Source organism: Megascapheus bottae, unplaced genomic scaffold, assembly GCF_031878675.1.
Source record: "Megascapheus bottae isolate mThoBot1 unplaced genomic scaffold, mThoBot2.hap1 HAP1_SCAFFOLD_149, whole genome shotgun sequence".
Classification (NCBI taxonomy): Eukaryota; Metazoa; Chordata; class Mammalia; order Rodentia; family Geomyidae; genus Megascapheus; species Megascapheus bottae.
Genome location: NW_028327826.1, coordinates 375,827 through 390,115, shown reverse-complemented (window position 1 = coordinate 390,115; position 14,289 = coordinate 375,827). Strand labels below are relative to the sequence as shown.

The window sequence follows — 14,289 nt, the reverse complement described above, 5'->3', positions numbered from 1 at the left end:
ACAAAGTTTGGAAAGTATTAGAATAAAACTTATGTGTTGCTGCACGACTAGCTCTTAGCCCAACCAGTGGCCTCACACTGGACCATGGGATGGATCTGTTTTTCTTGTCTATGTTGAGGGAAAGGGGTATTTCACAAGATGCAGAAGCGAAGATTTCAGAAGCAAATGTTGTGAGTGAATTAGCTCGTAAAAAGCATTTTTATTTTCTTTTATCTTTCTGCCAGTCTTGGGGCTTGAATTCAGGGCCTGAGTACTGTCCTCGGGTTTTCTCAAGTCTAGCCCTCTGCCACTTGGGCCACAGTGCCACATCTAGATTTTCTATCTATGTGATACTGAGCAATCAAACCCAGATCTTCATGGATGCTAGGCACGGACTCTACCACTATGCCAAACTCTCAAGCCTGACATAGTAATTATAAACTCATCATCATCATATCAAAATATCCTTTCTCCTACAAAGAATGAACACTTATCTATGTGTGTAATGCTTTTTTTTAATTTCCCTAATTCTTCTGTGTTTTTCCCTCTTGCATTCTTTACACATGACAGCAAAGCTAATCATCAGGAAAAAATTGATTAGGATACAGAAACCTAATAATATCCTAGTAGATTGACGTCAAAAATATGTGCAAGATGCCCTGTGTGTTTGACCTAATGGTAGAGTCCTTGCCTACCACGCAAAAAGACTCAGGTTTGATTCCTCATTACCACATACATAGAAAACGCTGCAAGTGGTGCTCTGGCTCAGTGGGACAGCAAAAGCCTAAAGAAAGCCCAAGAACAGTGTTCACACTCTGAGGTCAAGTCCCAAGACTAGCAAAAACAAAAAAAAATTCGACAAGGGGCAAAATGCAGGCAGAGAAGGCACTGTGAAGCAAATGTTTTGTTAAGGATGAGGGAAATATTGACCCTTAAGTTTGGATCTTACCTAAGAAAGGCTCCTTGAGCCTGAGACCAGACTGGTAGTTGGGCCTAGTGGAAGACATTGGGATTGGACAAATAAGGTGTGCTGTTTACTACATCCACATGTATATTGTGAGATTGGAGGAGAGATTCAGCCTCCAGTATGTCTTTGGTGAGGTCTTCTGTGAGCAAGGATCTTTGGTCATTGGGCCCTGAAAGGTGACCCTGCCTCCCTCACAATGGAACAGAATATGGAACCCTGGTAACCAAGCCACTCTAACTAACAACCAACTCAAGCCAGCTCACTTGGCCTGTGGCTCAGGATGAAGAAAGATGTTGCTGTGCTGTTGCCAAAGGTCAGGTAACTCGAGTCTCAGGCATGGAAGTTGTGGATGTCTTACTCGAAGATGTACATGCTAGATCATTGCCAAGCCACAAATCCAGTATAACAGGCCTTTCTCTAAGAAGAAGGCCAGGAAAATCCAGGGCAAACAGATGACGTATATTTCTAAGAAGAAATGTATTTGACCCCATCATCCTCCCCACACACTACAACTTTCTTTTTTAAAAAATTTTTTTATTGTAATTAGTAAAAGGGTTACATGATATTTGCCAGATAGAAGGTGCATTAATTCACATACATTGATACCCTTTCACATGTCTTGGTACCCATTTCCCTCCAACCCCACACCCCCCACCCGTCTTGGTTTTCCCCCCTTCCCTATCAAATTTCAAATATCCAAATACAGCATAGAATTCCATTGTGTACAAATACCACAACTTGTTGATCCACTCATCAACTGAGGGACATCTGGGTTGGTTCCATATCTTTGCTATGGTGAATAGTGCTGCAATGAACATTGTTGTGCTAGTGGGTTTAGTATGCCCTTGTTTCTGGATTGTTGGGCCCCCGTCCCGCGGGTTCAGCTGTTCATGAGGCCCGAGGAGGCACCTCCTAAAAGAAGAAAACCAATGGGGGAAAGAGAGGAAGGAGACCAGGTGCATAAAGAAAGACAGAGACAATCTGAGTTGCGTCAAGGTCTCATTTATTAAAAGTAAAGCAGGGTTTATATACCCTGAGTGTAAGGAAGGGAGTATAGAGGGGGGGATGGAGAGTTTTTGTGATAACAAGAACAGGAAATCTCAAGGTTAGGGGCGGGTCAGGCTGTTCTTTTGGCCATTGTGCTAACCCAAGCAACAACCTGCGGTTATTCCGAGAAGTATTTTGTGCAGATAACTCAACCAGATGCGATTTGCTCAAGGCTAGAGGGTCTTTACTTTGTTCCGTTTAACTCCTTGGTCTCTGACAATTCCCCCTTTCCTTTAAAGAACAAGGTCTCTATAGGTGGAGAGAACACCCTGTCTTAGGCTATATGGAGGGACCCTTACTCCTGGCAACATTCCTTGTTGAGCCGGCCTCGACGGCCTCTGTATGTTGTGCCACCCAGGGTAAGCTCCATAATAATCCCATCTTTGGATGCTCTCTAGCCGCTTGGGGTTTATCAGCCAAGAAGTGTATGAAACTGGAGCCCTCTTTCGGGAGTGCTTGTTTCGGACCCTACAGGGTCATCCTGAGCCTCTAAGCGATGATAATGCACCGAGATTTAGTTTTTGGAAAAGGCATAATCAATTTCATTTTTTATAAATCGCGTAAGGCATTGAAAAGCCCAAGGGCCAAAAGAAATTAGGAGGAGAAGTCCCACAAGGGGGCCCAAGAGGGAGGGTAAAAGAGTTGATAGCCAGGGAGATGTGGAGAACCAATTTTGATACCAAGATTCTTGTTTTTCCCTTTCTCTTTTTCGCTTTTCTAGGCTAGCTGTAATTTTTTCTAAGCTATCCTTAACAAGTCCTGTTCTATCTACATATACGCAGCATTTTTCCTTTAAAACCGCGCATAAGCCTCCTTGCTGTAGAAAAAGTAAGTCTAATCCTCGTCGATTTTGGAGGACAACTTCTGCCAGAGAGCATCACTGTCAATAGCATCATGCGGAGTGATGACGGGGAAGGCCTCATCATCATGGTTGTTGACCTGTAAAAGAAAAATATTTTTGTTCTCAGGCGCCACCCTTGAATTAATTATATGGCTCTATTGTTTATTATATGGTTTTATTAATCTTTCAGGCAACCATCTAGCTCCCCCTTCTTTAGAATTATAAATGCAAGCTGATCCTTTTCCCCAGATAATAACTGGGTCAGGGCCGTTCCATATTCCCGTCAGTGGGTCTTTCCATAGGGCCTGGGCGTAGTCTGTTTGTGTGGTGGGATGCCAAAGGCGTTCTGCAGCAGATTTGCCATTAGCGTCAAGGGTTAAAAAGTTTAAAACAAAGAGAGCATGTAATAGCAAAGTCTTATAGTTTCCTTTAAGGGAATATAATGTTTCTTGTGAGGCAAGTTTAATGAGGGTATTTTTTTAAAGTCTGATGAGCCCTTTCCACTATTCCTTGTCCTTGGGGGTTGTAGGGGATTCCAGTAATATGTTTTATGCTCATTTGGGAGCAAAATTGTTTGAACTTTTGACTGGTATATCCGGGCCCATTGTCCGTCTTTATAGCTTGGGGTTGTCCCATGACAGAAAAAACATATAGGAGATGGTTTATAACATCTTTTGTGGCCTCCCCTAAATGAGCAGAGGCACAAATAAATCCACTAAAGGTATCAATGGTAACATGTACATATTTTAACCTTCCAAAGGAGGGGACATGAGTAACATCCATCTGCCAAAGTTGTCCAGGTATGAGCCCTCTAGGGTTTACACCTACATGCGGTTCAGGGAGCAGGGTTAGGCAATTTTTGCAGTTTTTAACAATTTGTCTTGCCTGTTCTCTAGTAATTTTAAATTTTAAGCGCAGGGTATGAGCATTAAGGTGGTGAACAGCATGGGCCTCTTGTGCAAGGGTCACCGGATTAACTGTTTGAGATAAGGTAACTATTTGGGTTGCCAAGTCAGCTAATTCATTGCCCCGGGTTAGTGGCCCAGGTAGGCCAGAATGAGCACGAATATGTCCTACAAAGAAAGGGTACGAACGTTGTCTAATAAGTTTTTGCAATTCAAAAAATAATTGAAAAGCAGGTGTAGTAGGCTGAATAACCGGAACCATTTCTAAAACTTGTAAAGCTCTAACAACATAATGGCTATCTGAAAACAGATTAAAAGGTTGGGTCTTTAACAACCGAAAAACACAAAGCGCAGCAAATAATTCTACTAACTGAGCAGATTTAAAGGAAGTATTTACAAAGTGGGAAACATTATTAATAACATATGAAGCTTTTCCATTTTTTGAACCATCAATAAAGATGCTCAAAGTATTGGGGATGGGCTTTATCAAGGTATTTTTTAGAAAAACGAAAGGAGTGATATTAAGGAATTGAATAAGTCTGTCGCTGGGCATGTGAGTATCAAAGCTACCCTGGAACCCAGTGCATAAAACAGCCCAATCATCTTGTCTTTGTTGTAACCAATTAATTTGTTCCTTAGAGTAAGGGGTGATTATGATATCAGGATCCTTGCCAAAATATCTGACAGAAGTCTTGAGCCCCAGAAAAATAAGTTGGGAGACCAAAAAGGGGTAGGAGGGGAGTACCTTGGACTGAGAGGCGGAGGCATGAATCCATAACAGGGGCACGGTTTTTTGCCACAATAAACCGGTGGGTGTAAATTCTGTGGCAAAAATGATTAAATAAAGGGTCAAGGAGGGGTTGAAGTAACCTATATTTTGTTGTGTAATGGCCTCCTCTAACTTTATTAGGGCTTTTTCAGCTTCGGGCGTAAGTTTTCTGGGGGAGGAAGGGTCAGAATCTCCCTGTAGAATATTAAACAGGGGTTTGAGATCTCCTGTTGTTAATTTAAGGTGAGGACGTAGCCAATTAATGTCTCCAAGGAGTTTTTGGAAATCATTTAGACAATTTAGCTTATTCCTTTTGATTTGAATTTTTTGAGCATATATTAAAGAGGGTTCTAATTGAAAACCCAGGAACAAGAAGGGATAGTATGTTAGAATTTTTTCTGGGGAGATAAAAAGTCCTCTGTCTTGTAAAGCAATAACTATTTTTTGAGTCACTTGATGTGCCTCCAGTTCTAGTTTGGCAGCAATTAATAGGTCATCCATATAATGTATAATATATATATGAGGGTATTGCACACGAATTGGGTCTATGGATTGAGCCACAAATTTTTGACAAAGAGTGGGAGAATTAGCCATACCCTATGGCAACACTCGCCATTGAAAGCGGGGATTAGGGCCTTTATGGTTTATCATGGGTATGAAACAGGCAAATCTTTTACAATCTCCAGGATCGAGGGGAATGGAGAAAAAACAGTTTTTTATATCTATTACAATTTTAAAAAATCCTTTAGGGATAGCTGTGGGAGAGGGCAGTCCAGGTTGTAGGGCTCCCATGGGTGCCATGGTTTTATTAATTTCCCTTAGATCCTGCAGTAACCTCCAACTCCCATTTTTCTTTTTTATAACAAATATGGGAGTATTCCAGGGAGAGGTAGAAGGTTCAAGATGTCCCTGCTCTAATTGTTCCTGCACCAACTGAAGAGCAGCCTGAACCTTTTCTTGAGGCATGGACCACTGGTCTATCCAAACCGGATTGTCAGATTTCCAAGTTATTTTATCGGCTTGGAGTGCAGGGGGAGCAGTGGTCTTTAGGAAAAAAGGTCGGTCCCAAGACCTTTTCTATCCCATTTAGGGGTGGGTATAATTGGGTGACTAATTCCTTGCTCATGCTTTCCCAGCCCTTTTCCTGGCAAATATCCAGACTTGAGCATCATGTTAGTCACAGTCTCATTAGGACTGAACATGATAACTCCCATTTGGGTCATTATATCTCTCCCCCATAGATTTACAGGGAGTCCATCCACCACAAAAGGTTTAACTGTCCCAATGTTTCCCTCTGGGTCTGTCCATGTTAATATTTTATAACTCTGGAGTGTATTTTGAGTCTGCCCAATACCTTTTAAATGGGTAGAGGTGGGTTCCAGAGGCCAAGAGATAGGCCAATGTTGTTTTGCAATGACAGTAGCATCGGCCCCTGTATCTAAAAGACCCAGGAATTGTTTTCCTTCCAAAAAAAGTTTTAAAGTTGGTCGAGATTCTGTCAATTGATGTACCCAAAATATATCTGTTGATCCTGGGGTAGAATTGCCACGCTGGGGATGCTTATATGGGAACTGTCCTGTTACGGGCAGAGGGAGGGCTTGTGCAATGCGTTGGCCTGCCGATATGGCAAGAGGGCCTTGAGAGGCATGAACTAAAATTTTTAATTCGCCTGAATAATCGGTTTCAACCACCGAGGGAATGACAGAGAGTCCTTGCAGTGAGTTTGAATCTCGGCCTATAATAAGAAAAAACATTCCTGGCGGGGGAGGCCCGAACCTTCCAGAGTTTATAACAACTGTTCCTTCCTCTGGAGTTATAATTCTGGTGGTGGAGGAACAGAGGTCCAGTCCTGCGCTGCCTGCAGTGGCTCGGAACAAGTCTGAGTCAGGAATGTTTGCATCAGAGGCAGATTTTGGGCGGGAGGGGTTATTGGTTGTCGTGGTGGGTAGGTAGGGCCCCCTACTGGGGCCCATAGCCCGTTTCCCGAGACCGCAGATAAAGGCTGGCCATTTATATCGGTCTTGGACCGGCACTCTCTAGCCCAGTGAGGGCCTCTTCTGCATTTAGGACAAAGGCCAGGGGGAAGGGGGAGGGGAATCGTCCCAGGAACGTTGGGTTGTTTAATAGTTCCAGGGCATTCTCTAGCAAAATGTCCAATTTGTCCACATTTAAAACAGTTTTTAGGGCTAGATATTCGTCCTAGTTTTCCTGAAGGTGGAGTCTGGTTTTGGAGTATGGCTCCAATGGCCAAATTAATAGATTTAGACATTTTATGTTCAAAGGAATCCACATCATTGCAAATTTTAATCATACCATTTAAATCTAGGGTCTTTGTTTTGCCTCTTAAAGCAGCTTTACAGGCTGCATTAGCATTTTCTATGGCCAACTGTCTAACTATAATATCATCTGTATCTACCTCACCTAATATTCTTTCAGCTACTTCTAACAGTCTGGCAACGAATTGAGAATATGGTGCATTATTGCCTTGTACTACCCTGGAAAGAGAGGTAGTAACCGCTCCTGCAGCAGGCACTGCTCTCCAGGCGGCCAGGGCAGCCTGAGCAGTCTGGGTTAATATTCCTGCAGGGACTTTTTCTTGTTTTTCCTCCGAGGCAAATTTGCCCCTCCCTGAAATTTTATCAGAAGACCATGAAGCCATTTGTGTATGTTTTTTTTTATTGGTAATGGCTTGATTTTCTGCCTTATCTATAAATTCAGCTTTCCAGGTTAGATATTGACTCCTGGTTAAAACAGACTGTACAATCTTGTGCCACTCAAGAGGCAATAAATGTCCCTCACCCCCGAGGCCCTCCAGTACTGTTAAAGTAAAAGGGGCGTTAATTCCATAATTCTTAACAGCCGAATATAGTTCTTTAATTTGTTTAAACGTCAATCTCCTATATGTAATTTGAGAATCTCTCCTTGCCTCCTCCTGATCACCCCCTTCCTCCTCGGAGGCAGAGGAATCTAGGTTTTGTCCCTCCTCCTGCCTTCTGGTGGTGTCCGCCTCCTCCTCTCCCGCTTCTCCTCCCTCCCCCTCTTGTTCCCGAGGTTGAGTGTTAGAGCGAGTAATTACGGGGAAGGAGAGGGAAACAGTTTGCGCCCCGGATCTGAGTCTATTATTGCGGCTCTTTGAGGCCGAGGGTGTTTTAGCGGGCTTGTTACCCGAGGCATGGGGGGTAGTCATGGCTTCCCCAACAAGATCCATTTGTAAATCATGAATTTGCAAAGTGAGGTCCCTTAACTCTCTTTTTAAATGAAGCACGTTTTTTAATTCTGTCACTTGTTTCAAGAGAGAGTCTTTGGATTTAAGGAGTCCTTGCACCTCCGGAGGAACAGAAAATGATCTCACCATTTCCTGTGGTGGGGCTGACGGGAGAGAGGTGTCTGGATAGGGGGGAGGGGTGGGCCAGTGAAGGGCCCTTATCTCTGGAGTCTGTGTAGCTGCAGAAACTTGGGGAAGAGGAAAAGGGCCATATCTTTCTTCCTCATAATGAGCTGCCTCCTCCTCTAGCTCCACCTCAGAGGGGGGGTTGAGCCTGCCATTATCAGGAGAAGTCTTAGGAATAATAGGATAAATATTTTTATAAGGTTTTAGTGACATATTTTTCTTTTTAGTAGTGTTCTTGATGCTGTCTTCTAAAGGGGGTTGGACTTGTTCCTCTTTTTCGGGGATTAAAGGTGGCGCCAAGCGGCGTCCTGAGGGCACAGGCTCATCAATCACAGAGGGAGTGCGCGAGCCAGGCCGAAGGCCAGTGACCAGAGGTTTTTCATTATCACTTTCGCTTTTGCGAGACGGGCAACGTGACTCCGTTAGGTAATCCTCTGTTAAAGCTAGTAAGCGAGCACTGTCACCTCCCTCCTCTGCTTCCTTTAAAATATCTCTAATAACCCCATAGAAGCTAAAGAAGGCCTCGGGGATTTCCTCTCCCTGACGGAGTAAATCATTGATATTTTTTCCTACCTTATTCCAGGTAAGGGGATGGATGTCTGGTCCGTGCAAGACCAACCACGGACACTTTTCTCCAACAAAACAAAAGAATTTTACCAAATCTTTCTTTTTAACTTTTATTCCTCTCTCCCTAAGTGATCCTTTCATTTCTTTTATAAATAAAACCTCTTTTGATAACGCTTTCCCCTTGGTTGATGGGACGGCAGAACTTACCTCAAGAATCTCCCACGGTGCACGAGCGATGCGGTGTGGGCGTCTCTACCTTAATATAATCGGGGTCCCCTGCTCTCCACGCCATCCGGTAGGTCACCGTGCTTCGAGCCCCACGTAGGGCGCCACTTCCCCCGTCCCGCGGGTTCAGCTATTCATGAGGCCGAGGAGGCACCTCCTAAAAGAAGAAAACCAATGGGGGAAAGAGAGGAAGGAGACCAGGTGCATAAAGAAAGACAGAGACAATCTGAGTTGCGTCAAGGTCTCATTTATTAAAAGTAAAGCAGGGTTTATATACCCTGAGTGTAAGGAAGGGAGTATAGAGGGGGGGATGGAGAGTTTTTGTGATAACAAGAACGGGAAATCTCAAGGTTAGGGGTGGGTCAGGCTGTTCTTTTGGCCATTGTGCTAACCCAAGCAACAACCTGCGGTTATTCCGAGAAGTATTTTGTGCAGATGACTCAACCAGATGCGATTTGCTCAAGGCTAGACGGTCTTTGCTTTGTTCCGTTTAACTCCTTGGTCTCTGACAGTTGGGTAAATGCCAAGTAGTGGAATTGCTGGATCATAGGGGAGTTCTATGTTTAGCCTTTTGAGGCACTGCCACACTGCTTTCCATAGTGGTTGAACATAGTACATTAAGGACAACAATCATTCATTATGTGGCTTTTTTTTCAATATCCTTGAGGTCCTTTCAATTAGCTTCACATTATATGGCCTTATATATGGCCTTTTGCTCTATTGCAAATCTCTGCTAGTAGAGCCCAAGGTTTATACTGATTATGACGAATGAGGGAATCCACTAAGCCTAAGTTCCTTTGAGTCTGGCTTACTTCACTTAGTATGATTTGTTCTAAGTCTTTCCATTTCCTAACAAATGGGGCGATGTCATTCTTTCTGACAGCAGCATAGAATTCCATTGTGTACAAATACCACAACTTGTTGATCCACTCATCAACTGAGGAATATCTGGGTTGGTTCCATATCTTTGCTATGGTGAATAGTGCTGCAATGAACATGGCTGTGCTAGTGGGTTTAGTATGCCCTTGTTTCTGGATTGTTGGGTAAATGCCCAGTAGTGGAATTGCTGTGTCATAGGGGAGTTCTATGTTTAGCTTTTTGAGGCACTGCCACACGGCTTTCCATAGTGGTTGAACGAGTTTGCACTCCCACCAACAGTGTAGTAGTGATCCCTCCTGGCCACACCCCCTCCAGCATCTGTTGTCATTCCTTTTCCTGATCCTGGCCATTCTAACTGGAGTGAGGTGGAATCTTAGAGTTGTTTTGATTTGCATTTCTTTTATGACAAGAGATGTGGAGCATTTCTTCATGTGTCTATAGGCCAGTTTTGGTTCTTTTTCAGAGAAGACTCTCTTTAAGTCTTTGGCCCATTTTTTACTGGGATGGGTGTTACTTTGGAGGTTAGTTTTGGAGTGATTCAATTTTTTGAGTTGTTGATATATTTTAGATATGAGGCCTTTGTCCGTTGTTTGGTTGGTGAAGATCTTCTCCCACTCTGTAGGCTTCCTGATTAGTTTACTAGCTATATCCGTTGCCATACAAAAGCTCTGCAGTTTAATGCAGTCCCACTTATCCAGCCTTTCTCTGATTTGTTGTGATTCTTGGTCCTTATTAAGAAAGTTTCGACCTGTTCCAAGGAGGCCTAGTGTATCTCCTAATCATTCCTGTAAACTTTTCAGTGTGTCAGCTTTTACCTCCAGGTCTTTAATCCATTTGGAGTTAATTCTAGTGCAAGGTGACAAAGAAGGATCCAACTTTAGTTTTCTGCAGGTGCTTAACCAGTTCTGCCAGCACAACTTGTTGAAGAGGCTATCTTTCTTCCATTCTATTTTTTTGGCTCCCTTGTCAAAGATTAGGTGGCCATAGGTCTGTGGTTTAATGTCGGGGTCCGCAGTTCTATTCCATTGGACTTCAGGCCTGTTCTTGTGCCAGTACCAAGCTGTTTTGAGAATTATAGCTCTGTAATAGAGTCTAAAGTTTGGAATTGAAATTCCTCCAGCGCTGTTCTTTCTGCTAAGAAGTGTTTTTGCTATACGGGGTCTTTTATTATTCCATATGAAATTTTGAATTGCCTCTTCTATTTCTTTAAAGAATGACATTGGGATGTTGATGGGTATTGCATTGAATTTGTAGAGAGCCCTTGGCAAGATTGTCATTTTCACAATGTTGGTTCTTCCAATCCAGGAGCATGGGAGGTTTTTCTATTTCCTTAGTTCTGCTTTAATTTCCTTTTTTAGGGTTTTAAAGTTTTCATCAAAAAGGTCCTTTACATTCTTCGTTAAGCTAATTCCTAGGTACTTTATTATCTTTGAGGCTATTGTGAAAGGAGTTTCTTTCCTGATTATTGCCTCATTCCTCTCACTGTTGGCGTAAAGGGGGGCAGTTGATTTGTGAGGGTTGATTTTATGGCCTGCTACCCTTCCAAAGCTTTGAATCACCTCAAGGAGCTTGGGAGTAGAGTCTATAGGATACTTTAAATACAGAATCATGTCATCTGCAAAGAGGGATAGTTTTATTTCCTCTTTCCCTACTTGGATCCCCTTTATGCTTGCTTCTTGCCTTATTGCACTGCCTAGGAATTCTAGTACTATGTTAAAAAGGAGTGGAGAGAGTGGGCATCCTTGTCTCGTTCCTGATTTTAGAGGGAATGGCCTTAGATTTTTACCATTAAGTTTAATACTGGCAGTGGGTTTCTCATACACAGCCTTTATTACATTGAGAAATGTTCCATGGATTCCTAGTTTCTCCACATCTTTTAACATAAAGGGGTTTTGGATCTTGTAAAATGCCTTTTCCGCATCTATTGAGACAATCATGTGATTTTTGTCCTTGTTCCTGTTGATATGTTGAATTATATTAATTGATTTGTGTATGTTGAACCAGCTTTGCCTCCCTGTGTTGAATCTAGTTTGATCATAGTGTATAATTTTTTTGATGAGTTGTTGTAGACGGTTGGCCAGTATTTTGTTGAGAAGTTTTGCATCGATGATCATCAAAGAAATGAGTCTATAGTTCTCTTTGTTTGATGAATCTCTGTCTGGTTTGGGGCTGAGTGATATACTGGCTCCACAGAATGAGTTTGGTAAAGAACCTTCATTTTCAATTTCGTTGAAGAGCTTAAGGAGTATTGGTGTGAGCTCTGCTTTGAAGACCTTATAGAATTCAGCTGTGAATCCATCTGGCCTTGGGCTCTTTTTAAGTGGAAGTTGTCTAATTTCCATTTCTATTTCAGAGCTTGAAATAGGCCTGTTGAATTGTGCCGGGGCCAACCGGCAGCAAACCAGGGTTCGCAGATTGTGGTTCCTGAAATAGGGGACAAGGACTAGGAAGAAAAAGAAGAGAGACAGACACACCGGGTCCGGGATGTCCGCAGTCCAGGCAAAGACTGCCGAGACTGCCGCGTTTATTTTCCACTCCCCCTTCTTCCCTCCTCCTGACCCAGGGAACCTCCAGGTGTTACATTCATATGGTAATTCTCAGGTCATTTACATAGAATAGGGCCAGAAAGCAATAAGACAATAAAGCCATCGTCTGATGCAAGTCAAGGTACAGTTTGATTCCACTCTGGCTCCCAACATGTCCCCCGTTTTTTATTTTAAAAGAAACACAAGTGCAATTTTTGCTCTTTTCTATACCCCTAATTTATCCTGTCACATTTTCTAAAAATGACTTAGGTCCCTTGGTCCAACGGGGATTTGATGGGCGGAGATTCAACTTCCGTGACTTCTTCAAGCTGACTCATGGGCGCCGTCTCCGCGCTTGACCAGGGACCTTAAGAAGCCCAGCCTGTTTTATCAAGGGGTTGCAAGGATTAGACACCAGGAACAACAATCTACTCCAAACTAGAGATCATACTTGACATTCAACAACTGCACAAACCATCCTTGGCCACAACAGCGCAGCCTACCTAGCACCCATTTGAAAAGGCTTTTTCTTGATTGTCTGGGGAACTAAATTTCTGCAACCTTAACAATGCTTCAGTTGTCAGATCTAAACAGATTAATAGAGACACAAGCCTCAGATCCACAAACTTTTCCTGAATTTGTGGCTGGTGTCAAAAATAAAAAATAAAAATTTTACTCAATTAGGACTTTAAACTACCCGCTATCACAGAAGATTGACAAGTTCCTGCCCAGTTATGAAAGGCACGGGCATTAGTAAGGCATGCTTACAAACTATTCTATGACCTCCCGGCTCTGATTAATTTGATTGGCCAAGCACAAGTGACTAAGATCTGACACCATCTCTGCCATCCAAGCAGAGGCTTTCATGTCCCAGTAGTGTCTCTCCACACAGGGATAAACATGCCATTGGCATTTCACTTTGTTGGTTGCTGTACTTGAACTCGGGGCCTGGGTACTGTCTCTCAGCTCTCCAGCTCAAGGCTAGCACCCTACCACTATGAGTCCCGAGCTTGGTGCTTGAGTGCTTCCCCCCAGCTTTTCAGCTCAGAGCTAGCACTCTGCCACTTCAAGCTCCAAAACAACTCTGTCCTAGCATCCTGCTGGCAGATTAGACACCATAGTCTCACAGGGATTTTGCTTTGCCCGGGCAGGCTCAAAGCTGTGGCTTTCAGATCAATGAGTCTTACAAAAGGCCACGTTACTCCCAATTAAAGCAACAAGGTGGTCAACACAGAAATAGTCTCTAAGCATGAGCTTACCTAGAACCTGGTAAAAGCCAAAGTTACATCTGAATAAGGATTGCTGTCCTTCTCCATGGGCTAGCTGGAAGTTGCTATAAGGTAACTTACAAGAGCAAGCTGAAATAGCAATTAAGCAATTACTTTGGTAGTCCTAATTTTCCTTTTTTCTCTTTCTTTAAACATTTAAGACAACTTCACTTTCAAATATTGTTTAGAAACCCATTTCCAATGTTCTTAATAACTTTTACTGATGCTGGCTTAAACAATTAACACCTTAGCCTTTATTTGCAATTGAAAAACCTTTAAGGGCACAAAGAACTCCTTCTGCCTTCAGGCCCCCTAAGGCTCAAGGCACTCCTCTTGCCTTTTAGAAAAAAGGGCTCTTTTGCAGTTTAGATTACTGTCTAGAACTCCAACAACAGTTTAAACTCAAATAACAGTTTTTCCCTAATTCAAGAACTATAGACATCAGTGCACCAAAAGTCTAAGTCTGGACTTAGTTTCCTCTCCTTTTTTTAAAATACACCCAATAGCATGGAGATAAACCTTTAAACATTCCTTTAAAATACTAATCACATTATCCACATTTTACCATCAGATTTCTAGTGTCAGTTTGCAAGAAAGGACAGGCAAAATTTCTGACGTTAATGAACAATTTTACATTTAAATCTTTAATACATGTTCCCAAACTTTAACTTAAAGTAATAAATCCCAAATTCCCTAACACCTCTGTGCTGAACAGGATACAATGTTTACAATGTAAACAGCTGTATGTATTGCAATACCAGATTTTTTTAAAATGCAGATTTCAGGATCTTTAGAAAAATACTTTTTACCAGTTTTTCTTTAAAACAATGCAATAATACTTTTAAGACATAGGAAACATTCAAGCATAATAATTTTCTTGAAGTTTAGACTTAGATTTACCCAATTGCCTTTGTTTCAAATGAGCT

At 42.5% G+C, this 14,289-nt stretch overlaps 1 long non-coding RNA gene across 1 annotated transcript in view; it reads left to right on the top strand.

The window, feature by feature from the left end:
• Positions 1-1,228: 1,228 nt before the first annotated feature.
• The window catches only part of LOC150039097 (uncharacterized), a 28,624-nt gene continuing 15,563 nt past the window's right edge, over positions 1,229-14,289 (top strand). Inside the window, exon 1 of the long non-coding RNA XR_016534537.1 lies at positions 1,229-1,259. This is a non-coding gene — a long non-coding RNA (uncharacterized LOC150039097). The remainder of the gene's footprint in view (positions 1,260-14,289) is intronic.